Genomic DNA, 14,965 nt, shown 5'->3' with positions numbered 1-14,965 from the left:
GGAAAAAGAAGGGAAAAGTTATGTTACCCTCACAGGAAAACGTTTGGGGACCCCTGCTTTAACACATATTGCCAAAGGCAGAACAACGACCTATATGCCAATATATACCAAACGTGACAAATGTTACACCTTGTGCATTTGCCACTTATTGCCACAGTTAACATAGAGGCTTTGGGCCTCTTTTGACCTCGTTGTGAGTTTGTAAGGTTGTGACTTCTGATTAAACAAACTTGATGCCAATCAAAATGTTTGTTCTTCTTTTTCCCGAAATTAAAATCGATAAGAGAATCGATAAAGAATCGAATCAACATTGATATTGATTGCAATATCGATAATGGAATCGGAATGGTAAAAATCGTATCAATTCCCATTCCTACATTTCCGCATAAAATAACCATCAAATGTAATCTGATCTTTGTCAAAATCACACAGATGAAAAAAACTGCTTTAACTAAAACCACCCAAACATTTATAAGTTTTCATATTTTAATGAGCATAGTATGCAAACAAGGACAGAGGAAGGAAAAATACGTAAGTGAACCATTGCATTTAACATTTTGTGGCCCCCCTTTGGCGGCAATAACTTAGACCCGACGCTTCCTGTAGCTGCCGATCAGTCTGACACATCAATCATGACGAATCTTGGCCCATTCTTCTCTACAAAACTGCTGTAATTCAGTCAGATTCCTGGGATGTTTTGCATGAATCGCTTTCTTTAGGTCATGCCAAAGCATCTCAATGGGGTTCAAGTCTGGACCTGTACTTGGCCACTCCAGAATGTGTATTCTGTTCTTCTGAAACCATTCTGAAGTTGATTTATCGGATCATTGTCTTTTTGCAGCATCCATCCTCTTTTTAGCTTCAACTGTCTGACAGACGGCTTTAGGTTTTTCTGCAAAACATCCCGATAAACCTTTGAATTCATTCTTCGATTAATGATTGCAAGTTGTCCAGGCCCTGAGGCAGAAATCAGCCCCAAATCATGATGCTCCCTCCACCATGCTTAATGGTGGGGATGAGGTGTTGATGTTGGTGAGCTGTTCCATTTTTCTTCCTCACATGACGTTGTGTGTTGCTCCCAAACGATTCAACTTTGGTTTCATCAGCCCACAAAATATTTTACCAAACATTTTGTGGAGTGTCTAAGTGTCTTTTTGTGTGCACACAGATATTGGAGTGTGCCAGTGATTTCTATAAGTATTTAGCAGACAATCTAGGGTTTTTTTTTTTTTTTTTTTTTTTTACCTCCGTGGGTATTCTGCGCTGAACTCTTGGCATCATCATTGGTGGACAGCCACTCCTTGGTAGAGAAGCAACAGTGCCAACCTCTCTCCATTTGTAGACAATTTCTCTGACTGCCGATTGATGAACATCCAGACTTTTAGAGATAGTTCTGTATCCTTTCCTATCTTTATACAAATCAACAATCCTTGATTGCAGGTCTGCAGACAGCTCTTTTGACCGAGCCATTATACACATAAGACAATGCTTCTCATCAAGAAAATTCTTACCAGGTGTGTTTTATAGTGGGCAGGACATCTTTAAAACACTCATCAGTGATTGGGCACACACCTGACTTAAATCGTTTGGTAAAAATTGTCTCCTTAGGCAGAGAATTAACTTAGGAGACTTGATTACACACAGGTGGATTCTATTTATCATCATCGGTCATTTAGGACAACATTGGATCATTCAGAGATCTTCACTGAACTTCTGGAGTGAGTTTGCTGCATTGAAAGTAAAGGGGCCGAATAATATTGCACGCCCCACTTTTCAGTTTTTTATTTGTTAAAAAAGTTTAAATTATCCAATAAATGTTGTTCCACTTCACGATTGTGTCCCACTTGTTGTTGATTCTTGACAAAAAAATTAAATTTCATATCTTTATGTTGCAACCTTTTGCCACATTTCAGGCTTCAAACATAAAGATATGATTTTTTTTTTTTTTTGTCAAGAATTAGAATGGCCAAGTCAAAGTCCAGACCTGAATCCAATCGAGAATCTGTGGAAAGAGCTGAAGACTGCTGTTCACAAACACTCTCCATCCAACCTCACTGAGCTCGAGCTGTTTTGCAAGGAAGAATGGGCAAGAATGTCAGTCTCTTGATGTGCAAAACTGATAGAAACATACCCCAAGCAACTTGCAGCTGTAATTGGAGCAAAAGGTGGCGCTACAAAGTATTAACGCAAGGGGGCCGAATAATATTGCACGCCCCACTTTTCAGTTTTTTATTTGTTAAAAAAGTTTAAATTATCCAATAAATTTTGTTCCACTTCACGATTGTGTCCCACTTGTTGTTGATTCTTGACAAAACATTTAAATTTTATATCTTTATGTTTGAAGCCTGAAATGTGGCGAAAGGTTGCAAGGTTCAAGGGGGCCGAATACTTTTGCAAGGCACTGTATTTGTACGGTAAGAATTGAAAAGACAGCTATTATTTTGTTTAAGTATGATGACAATTTGTGCTTCTGGTTATTTACTGTAGCTATTATTATGTTAAAAATTATTTTTCAGGGCTGTCAAACGATTAAAAATTTTAATCGAGTTAATCACAGTTTAAAAATTAATTAATCGTAATTAATCCTAATTCAAACCATCTCTAAAATATGCCATATTTTTCTGTAAATTATTGTTGGAATGGAAAGATAAGACACATGACGGACATCAACATTCAACATATTGTATATAAGTACTGTATTTGTTTATTACAACAATAAATCCACAAGATCGCATTAACATTATTAACATTCTTTCTGTTAAAGGGATTTACAGATAGATTTTTAGTTCTTAAAAGATAAATTTGTGTACAAGTTATGGTAATTTTATATTAACACCCCTCTTAATGTTTTCGTTTTAATATTTGTAAAGTTTTCAATCAAAAAATAAACTAATAGCTCGCCATTGTTGACATCACCGAGCGGTGACGTCACATCGGGCTCCCTGCCTTTCTTCTACGGTGTCTTTAACTACATAAGGTAGTGATTGAAACACACCATAAGGTGTCAATGGCAAGTTTTAAATTAGCCAAGGCAAAGTCTGAGTACGTTTTATGTGTATTTTGCATAGCTATTTTGATTGGGAATGCCAGTTCTCTTTGCATTGAGCACTTTTCTTTTTGTGAACATTATTTTTTTGAGAGATTGGAATATTATTTTTGTTGTGCTTTCACTAAATGATACTGTGGCGACTTAAAGAGCATACGACAGGAGAAAAAAAAGTCTTAAATGCCATTTTTATGTGAATTAGAATCATATTTTGAGACGATTCGACTATATACAACAATTTAGCACAGATGATGAGAAATTAGTCTTTTAATCTGCCGGTTAGCCACGCCTACCATTATAGGGCTTTAGCGTCCCCAACAGGTGGATTACGTCAGCGGTAGACTGGGCTCATCAGTTTTACTATTCAGCCCATTGAGGGGAAATTATTCAGAACGACGAAAACGCGACGAAGAGAGCCGCAAAATGTCATTGTTTCAGTCTCTCTACTCCAATATTTTTACAGGATTTTTTTTTTTTTCAAAGTATTTTTCCCCAATAGCTATATAAATGGCTTGAGAAGGACCAGTCAGCCCGTCAAGGGGGAACTATTCACAACGAGGAAAACGCGACGAAGAGAGCTGCAAAATGTCATTGTTTCTGTCTCTTTACTTCAATATTTTTACAGGATATTCTTTTTATCCAAGTATTTTCCCCAATTGCTAAATAAATGGCATGGTCATGACAAATAACTGTCTTGTGCTAAATGGAATATGAAATAATAAAAATGCATTTATTCAGGACGACATGGCAAAATTACTACATAATGGTCAAAACTGTCGACTTCACCTTTACTGTCGCACCTCCCGAACGATATTTTATGACACCTAAATCGGACATATGTCATTGCCCTTCCCCGGCTTCGGAGAATGTAAACAAACCAAAAGGTGTGACAGCTAGCCGACATGCTAACCCGAACCGAGTGATGTTTCAAAGTCTTCGAAGCGGAAAATCACACATAACTGCCTGGATTTATTGACATGACGACTGGCTTGTCGATTGTTTTCGCGGATCGGCAAACCGCCCGGCGGAGAGCAATTTACAGTTCGTTCCCCGGAGGAGGGTGGCTGCAGTTGTTGTGCAGCTAACGTGCTGCTAATGTGCATGAGGACAGCTTTTTACATGCCTATCAATGATCAAACGTAAGTAGTCCTTTATTTAAAGAAAGTTTGTAGTGTTTACTTTGTAATCGCTGTATTCGTATTTGACTTAATACAAAACAAGATGTTTACTCACTTCCTCCTAAGTCCAATGGTCCCACAGTAAATACCCACGGTGAATGGGAACCTTTTGAAACTCCAAAAAGGCACATACGCCTCTCCCTCATACAGAATGATTTTTCTGCAGCCGTTTGGCTGGCGTGATGCGAAAAATAAACGTATTAATCCGCAAAATCAGCTGAATCCTTCGTCCTCATACACAGCAGTACGCTGTATAGTGAAGAGGATGTCTTCTACCGTACACGTCACAGCGCCTTCCTCCTCAATGCAAGACCGAAGCCGGAAGTCACTCATTTTCATGGCGCGGGATTAAAAAAACTAAATAAATATAGCGATCGCTTCCACACACATCCAAGCGATCCATATCATTCAGGAGCATAAAATACCGCGTGTATTATGAAATAAACATGCTTTTTCGTGTCACATGCACTTTAAATGTTCCGTCCAAATGCATGACGGGAAGTTGGGCAACCATAACTGTCCGTGGTGGCTGCAAATGGTATACAGTATGTTCTGCGTTGCGTTCAATTAGGAGTGTTAAGAAAAAGATGGTCTCTTGCTCCGCCCAAATGCATGATGGAAAGTTGGGTAACCATGACTGTCGGTGGTGGCTACAAATGGTATACAATATGTTCTGCGTTGTGTTCAATTAAGCTTGTTAAGAAAAAGATCGTCTCTTGCTCCGCCCAAATGCATGATGGAAAGTTGGGTAACCATGACTGTCGGTGGTGGCTACAAATGGTATACAATATGTTCTGCGTTGTGTTCAATTAAGCTTGTTAAGAAAAAGATCGTCTCTTGCTCCGCCCAAATGCATGATGGGAAGTTGGGCAACCATGACTGTTAGTAGTAGCTGCCAAAGTTTAAGCCAATAAAAGGCGCGGTCCAGTGAACGCCTGTGTCCACTCGCATTTATCTGCCTTTCGCTCTCAATGTGCTAAAACGGCGTCATTGTAAACTGTTTGAGGCAACGCATGAACGGGTCATTCCGTGCATGCGTTAATTGCGTCAAATATTTTAACGTGACTATTTTAAAAAAATTAATTACCGCCCGTTAACGCAATAAATTTGAGAGCCCTATTATTTTTTTTATTCAGTCTGAGGAGGCACAATTTAAATATATTCAAGTGATAAGGCATCTTTGAGTGAACTTCGATTAAAAATTAAGCATCTTGAGGCCAGGCTGAGTGTCCTCTTTTTTTGGAAATCAAAATATGGTCACCCCAATGTACAGCAGACAACATCCAAACTTCGTTTTGAGTTAGAGAAGATATGAATCCTCCTTTAAAAAGTACACACCATATCAAGGGCCCCTGCATGTTGAGAAGATTCTTCTTTATTGTGAGGCTTTTAGCTTTGAATAAGACTTTGATAGAGATAAGGTGGTGCCAAGAGGGACGGTAGAGAGAAGCTCAAGAATAACATCCTCATTGTAACTATCCGCAAGTAAGGGAGTTTTAGATTCACAGAGATTAAAAGCAAAATAGCGTCTATATTCCAATGCTTAAGCTTACTGCAACATTGTTTTCTGACAGTAATGACCTGACACTGAACATGCTCAAAGAAATACCCTTGCATTGGTGAAGAGTTTTCTACATGTTGCATGACGATTGCATTGGGTTGCATCAATTCTACACTCAACTATGACCATAGCAGTGTTGCCTGATGTTAAAAAAAAGAAACATAAATAATGGGACCCCTTTTTTAAAAAAAAATAAATAAAAAATATGATGACACCAAGCTCGCGTACAGTACAAGCAATGCTGGGAAACTGAAGTGCACAAGTGTGTCGTAGGATTAAAATTCGCCATCACTTTTTTTCTACTAATCCTGTAACATATCATGAAAATAATAATGAGCATCCCAGATTAGATTGTGATGAAAGTTGTGCTCATCCTGGATCCCAATCTAAAGTACATTTGGATCTCATATTTTCATAATTGCATATTGTATGCATACTGTACTTTATTAGCAACCCACAACAATATATAGGGATCTTTGGGGTAGCTATCTAGGATGTTGCCCATTGCCCCTATGTTCCTGTAGACCATCTGTTTGTTTGCTGTTTGTTCGTTGTCCTTTTTTCCCCTTCCTTTTTCTAGCCTTCTTTGGTAGGGTGGGGTCTGGCCCACAAGAGCAGGCCTCCTACTCAATGCACTTTGCACATTTCTTGTCTTGTAAAAATTGAGCACACAGCCATATTTCAAGTTCCCCAGGGGACGGTAGTGTTGTTACCCAGCCCTACTTTTGGAGGCTGGTCAGGGTGTCTCTGTTGGGCTTGGAGACTGCCATGGGCCCTGGAGTGTAGACGGTACCCCACTGAATGGTAGCTTCAGTGGGAGTGCTGGCTCGGCTCCCTTTGAGGGTTTTTGGGGTAGTGCCAGTGCTTTCCCTTTTTTTTTTAACCTGTCCTGTTCAGCTGATTGACATGAAAATAGAAATCTGAGTATCTGATTGGTCTGAACAGTTTTAATGTATCACATGGGAGTATGACATACTCCCATTGTGATCATTCAACATGCCTCGTTTATTAGTAGAAAGCAGCGAACAGGAAGGAGTTATGGTGGGACAGCCTACACTAACTATGAGTATATTGGTGCTATCATCAGGTTAGGTTAGACATATTTCATTTCAGGCAGTTACATTCATCTTCACAAATATAGTTATTTGCAGAAAAAACAAAAAAATGCCTGGAAGGGAATGGGATAAAGAACATTTGTTAAATCCCACCCGACTTCTTAATTATCATGCAAATAAATAAAATAATTTCGTGCAACCTGTTTTTGTTTTAGTTACATAGTAGACATTCTTCCCAGACACATGTAACGGAAAAACAGAAACCGCAATGTTGATTCCCTCAGTCAGCAAGAGAGAAAACAAAGGAGAGAACAACAAAACAAAAATATACTGTATATATACAGTGGAGAGAACAAGTATTTGATACACTGCCGATTTTGCTGATTTTCCCACTTGCAAGCCATGTAGAGGTCTGTGATTTGTATCATAAGTTCTCTTCAACCGTGAGGGACGGAATCTAATACAAAAATCCAGAAAATCACGTTGTATGATTTTTAAATAATAAATTTGTTTTTAACTGCATGAAATAAGTATTTGATACATTACCAACTAGTAAATATTTCGGCTCTTAGTTCTTTTTTAAGAAGCCCTCCTGTTCTCCACTCATTACTGGAAGTAACTGCACCTGTTTAAACTTGTTACCTGTATAAAAGACACCTGTTCACATGCTCAAACAAACAAACTCCAACCTCTCCACAATGGCCAAGACCAAAGAACTGTGTAAGAATATCAGGGATAAAATGATAGACCTGCACAAGGCTGGGATGTGCTACAGGAAAATAAGCAAGCAGCTTGGTGAGAAGGTAACAACTGTTGGAGCGATTATTAGAAAATGGAAGAAGTTCAAGTTGACGGTCAATCTGCCTCGTTCTGGGGCTCCATGCAAGAGCTCATCTCGTGGGGCATCACTGATCATGAGGAAGGTGAGGGATCAGGCCAGAACTACACGACAGGACCTGGTCAATGACCTGAAGAGAGCTGGAAGCACAGTCTCGAAGAAAACCATCGGAAACACATTACGCCATGATGGATTAAAATCCTACAGCGCACGCAAGGTCCCGCTGCTGAAGCCAGTGCATGTCCAGACACGTCTGAAGTTTGCCACTGACCATCTGGATGATCCAGAGGAGCAATGGGAGACGGTCATGTGGTCGGATGAGACCACTTTTTGGTCTAAACTCGGCTTGTCGTGTTTGAAGGAAAAAGAAGGGTGAGTACAACCCCAAGAACACCATCCCAACTGTGAAACATGGAGGAGGAAACATCATTTTTTGGGGGCTGCTTCTCTACCAAGGGTACAGGACGACTGCACCGTATTGAGGGGAGGATGGATGGGGCTATGTATCGCCAGATCTTGGCTGACAACTTCCTTCCTTCAGTAAGAGCCTTGAAGATGGGTCGTGGCTGGGTCTTCCAGCATGACAACGACCCAAAGCACACAGCCAAGCCAACTAAAGAGTGGCTCCGTAAGAAGCATCTTAAGGTCCTGGAGTGGCCTAGCCAGTCACCAGATCTGAACCCAATAGAAAATCTATGGAGGGAGCTGAAAGTCTGTGTTGCCTGGCAGCAGCCCCGAAACCTGAAGGCTCTGGAGAAGATCTGCATGGAGGAGTGGGCCAAAATCCCTGCTGCAGTGTGTGCAAACCTTGTCAAGGACTACAGGAAAAGTTTGGTATCTGTAATAGCAAACAAAGGTTTCTGTACCAAATTTTAAGTTCGATTTTTGTGATGTATCAAATACTTATTTCATGCAATTAAATGCAAATTTATTATTTAAAAATCATACAACAGCAAATTTCCATCACTAACGGGTACGTTAGACCCACCACCTTTCGTAAATAAAATAATAAATATACATCCTCAACAAAAAAAAATACTTTCAAAAGTATATAAAGCCCTCTCATGTAACAACTCTACTTGCCTACCAATCGAAAAATGGAATAACGAACTTTCGGTAACATTAGATAATAACTATTGGTCCAACATCTGTAAAAATGCATTTATAATGACAAAGAATAAGAACCTTCAGCTCATACAGTTCAAAATACTGCACAGATGGCATATTACTCAATCTAAAATGCACAAAATGGGGTTCTCCCAATCCGATAAATGTACAAGCTGCAACGAAGATACTTCAGATACATACTTTCATGCTCTTTGGCAATGTAAACCAATACAAGATTTCTGGGCACAGGTAACGAAGAAACTCTCTTTCCTATTGAACTGCAGGATTCCATTGTCTCCAACTCTTTGTCTGCCTGGCGATCTGAATACAGTGAATATCTCTATCCATCAAACCCGTCCACTACTAGCAAGTCTAACGATAGCCAAAAAAACAATATTGTTGAATTGGAAAAACAAACAAAACATTAGCATTAACCAATGGCTAAATCTAATCATTGAATATATAACATTAGAGAAAATATCTGCCAAACAGACAAATAGAATGGACAAATACGAACAACAGTGGGAAATGGTCGCAAGAATGATGAACATAGAATAAGGATTCTCTCTCACCTGCGAAGGAATGCCACAAAAATAATAGAAATGTATACATAAATGGATGTATGCGGGGTGTCCAGGGAAGTTGTATGCATCCTTCTGCAGCTGGAAACTGGACGTTTAAATCCGAACTGTTTTATACACTCCCAACAGCATGTAATAAATAATTTTTCTTCCTTCACAGTTTAGTCGGTCAATGGGCTTATTTTACAAGGATACTCATAGACAATTTGGTTTCCAGCTACTGGGGATCATATGCAACTTTTTTTTGGAACACCCTATATATTACTTATCAGACTTGGAACAATTAAGGAACTATGCGTAAATAATACACTTCACTGGTCCTTGGCATACATCTAATGGTGTTTGATAAACCTCTTCTTCTATCAGCTTTACAGGTGGAGTTTGTTGGCGTCCTGCCCTGGGCCGTCCCGCCGCCGGTCTTGGCCCCCGGGATTTTCGGCCGGGGCTTGTCTGGTTGCGTCTGGCTGTGCGGGGGGTCCCGTCGGGCGTGCGCTGGTGTCGTGGGCGGGTGAGGGGGCCGCGCGGGTGCCGGTCCGGGGCCGCGGCCCTTCCCCGGCCGGCCGGCGTGGGGTGGAGTTGGGGTGGGGTCCGGGGGGTGTATGCGGCAGCCATGGTTCCCTCCCAGGTCCGCCCGGCCGGAGCCGCGTCTCCCTGTACCGGGTGCCGGGGAGGTGCCCTCTGGTGCCATACCGCGCGCCCCTCTTGGCCCGGGGGTGGGTTGTGGGGGGTGCGCTTCCCTCCCCTTGGTCTGTTTCCGGCCCTGTCCGCCTCCCTAGGCCGCGGCGGCCGCGGCTGCCCCCCGGCCGGCGGGGTCGTTGGCGGGGCCTCTTGGGGCCCGCGGGGCCTAGGGTGAGGCTTGCTGTCCCTTGCCGGTGGGGTGGACGCCCCCTGGTCGCCGGCGCTTGGTGTGGCGCCTGCTCGGGGTGCGGGGTGGGTGCTCGGTGGGTGGGAGGGGGGTGGGCGGTCGCGGAGGCGCCGTGGGTGGTCTGGGGCGGGGATTGATCGGGGCCCTGACGCTTCTTCCGCCCTGGGGCCGGTGGTTCTGGTGGACGGGGCCACGCCCGCGGGAGCCTGCCTCTTAACTCACGCACTTCTCACTTCGGCACTGTAAATATTTTTCACCCTGGCACTTACATGCTCATACATTTCTCCGGGGAGAGTTGGGACGGGGCTTTACAGTCCCAGCCCGACTCCCCCCTGTTTTTAATGCACCACACACCAAGGTTGTGGGATGGTCGGGACCTGTTGGGGGGGGGGGCTCACGGCTGCCTCCTCACCACAGGCCCCGCCATCCCTGCACCTTTTTTAAATGCACCACACACATCATACTCCACAGGAGAGCTCCGGCAAAGGGCGGTGGGACGGGCGGCTGGACAGAAACTCCATGCTGCGGTCCCACTGCCCCAAGCCAAGCTCTCCTATTTTAATGCATACATTGCACTACCCTCCCCTCACACCCCCATCACGGTGCTGGGTGATGGCTGCCAGTCGGGAACCTGGCAGCCACAGTAATAGGGTGGTAGGTGGGTCCCACACTTTTTCTATATGGCGTGGCTCCCGGGGTGTGGCCTCCCCTCTGCCTCAACTGCCGGCCGCGGGAGTGGGTTGGGGGGTCGGGTCTCCGATCTTGCATCGCCCCATGGCAGTTCCTGGGCGTTCTCCTGCCTCCGCCTTCCCCTCTCTTCTCTGGCTGGGCATCCGCCCTGCGCTCCGTCGCGGGTCACTGGCTGGGCGCCGGTGTATCAGCGGGGTGTCGCCTGCACCGGCGGGGGACCCTGCCTTGCCTGGGGCTTGGTGGGCCGCTGGGGGTCCCGTGGCGTGCCGGTTGGGGGGCTGTGGCTCGTGGCCTGGTGGGTGTAGGCGTGGGGTTGGTGATGCGTCCCCTCCTGCCATCCCTGAAGGCCGGTTGATGGGCGCGCGGGTGGCCCGGGGGACCACCCTGGGTCCCGGGGGGGGTACGGTGGCTCCTTTGCTGGGCGGCGGGAGGAGGGATGGGCTGCACATGCCCCCCCCCTCCCCCCCGGCCGCCCTACCTCCCTCCCCGGGCTGGCTGGGTGGGGGCCGTGGCCCTGGGTTGGCGCCCAGGCGGTTTCTCCGCCCGTCTGCGTGGCTGTCGCGCGCCCGGTGGGGCTTGCGTGCTGGTGGATGTGGTAGGGCATGCTCGGGTTGGGGGTTCCGGTGCCGGGATTGGCGATGCGGCGGCGTAGGGTTGGTCGCCAACGGGCTTACACTCATAAGAGATTCACACGATTACTGGGTTCTAGATCACAGAACTGATTTGTGTACACTATACCCCTTTCAATCACTTAGCTTATAGTCTTATAGACACCCCCACCCCCATTCTCCTCTTTCACTGGCCAATTGGCCCCCACATGGTGTAAACCGGAAATACATCTCGCTGACGATAGCACCAGCATATTAGTAACTAGTTTAGATGTTCAATGTATTTCTTGTTGTTGTTTGTGTATGTGTTTCTTTTCTTTCTTCTCTTGTATTTCTTTTCTTCTGTCCCCCCATAATCCCTTCCTGTTCGCTGCTTTGTCATAATAAAAAGGTATTTTGAAGGATCACAATGGGAGTATGTCAGACTCTCCATGTGAAACATTAAAACTGTTCAGAATCTGGGCACTTAGACTTCCATTCTCTGTGTCAAACAGCTGAACAGGACAGGCTTAAAAAAAAAAAAAAAAAAAATCATACAACGTGATTTTCTGTTTTTTTTGTACTAGATTCCGTCCCTCACAGTTGAAGAGAATTTATGATACAAATTACAGACCTCTACATGCTTTGCAAAAGGGAAAACCAGCAAAATTGGCAGTGTATCAAATACTTGTTCTCCCCACTGTATGTGTGTAAATATATACAGTGGGGTAAATAAGTATTTAGTCAACCACTAATTGTGCAAGTTCTCCCACTTGAAAATATTAAATAGGCCTGTAATTGTCAACATAGGTAGACCGCAACCATGAGAGACAGAATGTGGAGAAAAAAATCCTAGAAAATCATATTGTTTGATTTTTAAAGAATTTATTTGCAAATCATGGTGGAAAATAAGTATTTGGTCAATACCAAAAGTTCGTCTCAATACTTTGTTATGTACCCTTTGTTGGCAATAACGGAGGCCAAACGTTTTCTGTAAGTCTTCACAAGCTTTTCACACACTGTTGCTGGTATTTTGACCCATTCCTCCATGCAGATCTTCTCTAGAGCAGTGATGTTTTGGGGCTGTCGTTGGGCAACACGGACTTTCAACTCCCCCCACAGATTTTCTATGGGGTTGAGACCTGGAGACTGGCTAGGCCACTCCAGGACCTTTTAATGCTTCTTACGAAGCCACTCCTTTGTTGCTCTGGCTGTGTGTTTGGGATCATTGCCATGCTGAAAGACCCAGCCACGTCTCATCTTCAATGCCCTTGCTGATGGAAGGAGATTTTCACTCAAAATCTCTCGATGCATGGCCCCATTCATTCTTTCCTTTACACAGATGAGTCGTCCTGGTCCCTTTGCAGACCCCCATGCTTCACAGTGGGTATGGTGCAATTCATTATTTTTCCTCCAAACAAGAGAACCTGCGTTTAAACCCAAAATGTTCTATTTTGGTTTCATCTGACCATAACACATTCTCCCAGTCCTCTTCTGGATCATCCAAATGCTCTCTAGCGAACCGCAGACGGGCCTGGACGTGTACTTTCTTCAGCAGGGGGACACGTCTGGCAGTGCAGGATTTGAGTCCCTGGCGGCGCATTGTGTTACTGATAGTAGCCTTTGTTATTGTGGTCCCAGCTCTCTATAGGTCTTTCACTAGGTCCCCCCGTGTGGTTTGCCGATTTTTGCTCATTTTGACGCCACGGAGTGAGGAGGGAGTTGAAAGTCTGTGTTGCCCAACGACAGCACCAAAACATTACTGCTCTAGAGCAGATCTGCATGGAGGAATGGGCCAAAAATACCAGCAACAGTGTGTGAAAAGCTTGTGAAGAGTTACAGAAAACGTTTGGCCTCCGTTATTGCCAACTAAGGGTACATAACAAAGTATTGATATGAACTTTTGGTATAGACCAAATACTTATTTTCCACCATGATTTGCAAATAAATTCTTTAAAAATCAAACAATGTGATTTTCTGTTTTTTTTTTTTTTTCCACATTCTGTCTCTCATGGTTGAGGTTTACCCATGTTGACAGTTACAGGCCTCTCTAATATTTTCAAGTGGGAGAACTTGCACAATTAGTGGTTGACTAAATACTTATTTGCCCCACTGTACATATAGACATACAGTACACATACAAATACACATGTATTGCTTATATCCATACCAACATGGTAAAAGACCTACACAAACACTGATATACATTGAAGACCCTCCCTGAACATATTTTGACCAATTGAATTGTTTATTGTGCAAATTAAATATGTGAATATTTTTACACTCTCTAAGTGATGAACTCAGATTGTTCCACAATTTAACGTACAGACACACAGAAGCTCTTATGGGCTCTTTCAGGAATGGTAAAATGTGTTTGTAAATTTGCCGGTAACGTATTGTTAAAAGCTTTATACAGAATTATGGAAGTGTTGTAATCAGAGGTTGCGCTAGACATTTTCGTTGTCTGTCATTTTGACTGACAGGGTCATAAAAATCCGGTCATAATCTATTTTTACCAGTCACTTAAATTTTTAAAATGATAATGATGACATATTCAATAGTATTTAGTTTTCATTCATTTTTAATTAATATTGTAACGCTTGCTTGGCGGCGAAAAATTAGACACGGAAGTTGTATTTTTCTCCGTCTTTTTACTCTGCTTACCGCCAACAACACCAACAAAACAACTCCACTCCCAAAGAAAAAGAGGCAACTATATAGACCCCAATCACCAACGTCACACAATGATCTTAATTGTGGTTGTCAGCCCAAAATCCTCTAAATATATATTAAATGCATCTTACCAGATATAAAATGACTACTACATAGTCTGTGGTGATCGTTTGTTTCTTGTCGAATTACAGCAGTCCATCTCGCTCTCCTCTTCGGGTCTCTCAGAATACGGTAGAACTTCAAGTCTCTCCGTCTATCTTCTCTGTTACTGCAACCAACCGCCACACACGCCTTCGCCATCTTGATTATTAATGTTAACGAGCAGAAAAACACGCCGTAATAGGAGGCATGTACGTAGCGGTAATGTGTAAACACGACGAGCTGACGGACAATATGGCTGCTCCAGTCAGGGGGCGGAGTTGTGACGTCATGTGATTGGGGTCTATAGACAAGTTTCCTGAGCGAAATATGGGCTTCGCACTTCCGGTCCGGTTGAGTAGCAGTGTATTAGCAATGTATTGACGACGATAAAACTACGAAATCAAGCCAGAGCAACCCATGGAATCTTCAAAAATTGATTCAGCACGACCTAGATGACACATAGATGAGATTGGATGGCAGTTCGTGTCACTTCGTTGATCATTCGTGGACAAAATTATTAACAACGGTCAGCCTGTGTTAACGTGAGGAATGGATTGATACTACGGCCATTAGTGACCAAAATGTGGTGAAATTACAAGTTAGATTACATTTGCCGACTGCAGAAGGGCTGACATGGATTGTT

The sequence above is a fragment of the Corythoichthys intestinalis genome, chromosome 11 (assembly GCF_030265065.1).
Source record: "Corythoichthys intestinalis isolate RoL2023-P3 chromosome 11, ASM3026506v1, whole genome shotgun sequence".
In the NCBI taxonomy this organism is placed as follows: Eukaryota; Metazoa; Chordata; class Actinopteri; order Syngnathiformes; family Syngnathidae; genus Corythoichthys; species Corythoichthys intestinalis.
Note: the sequence above shows the minus strand (reverse complement) of the source record.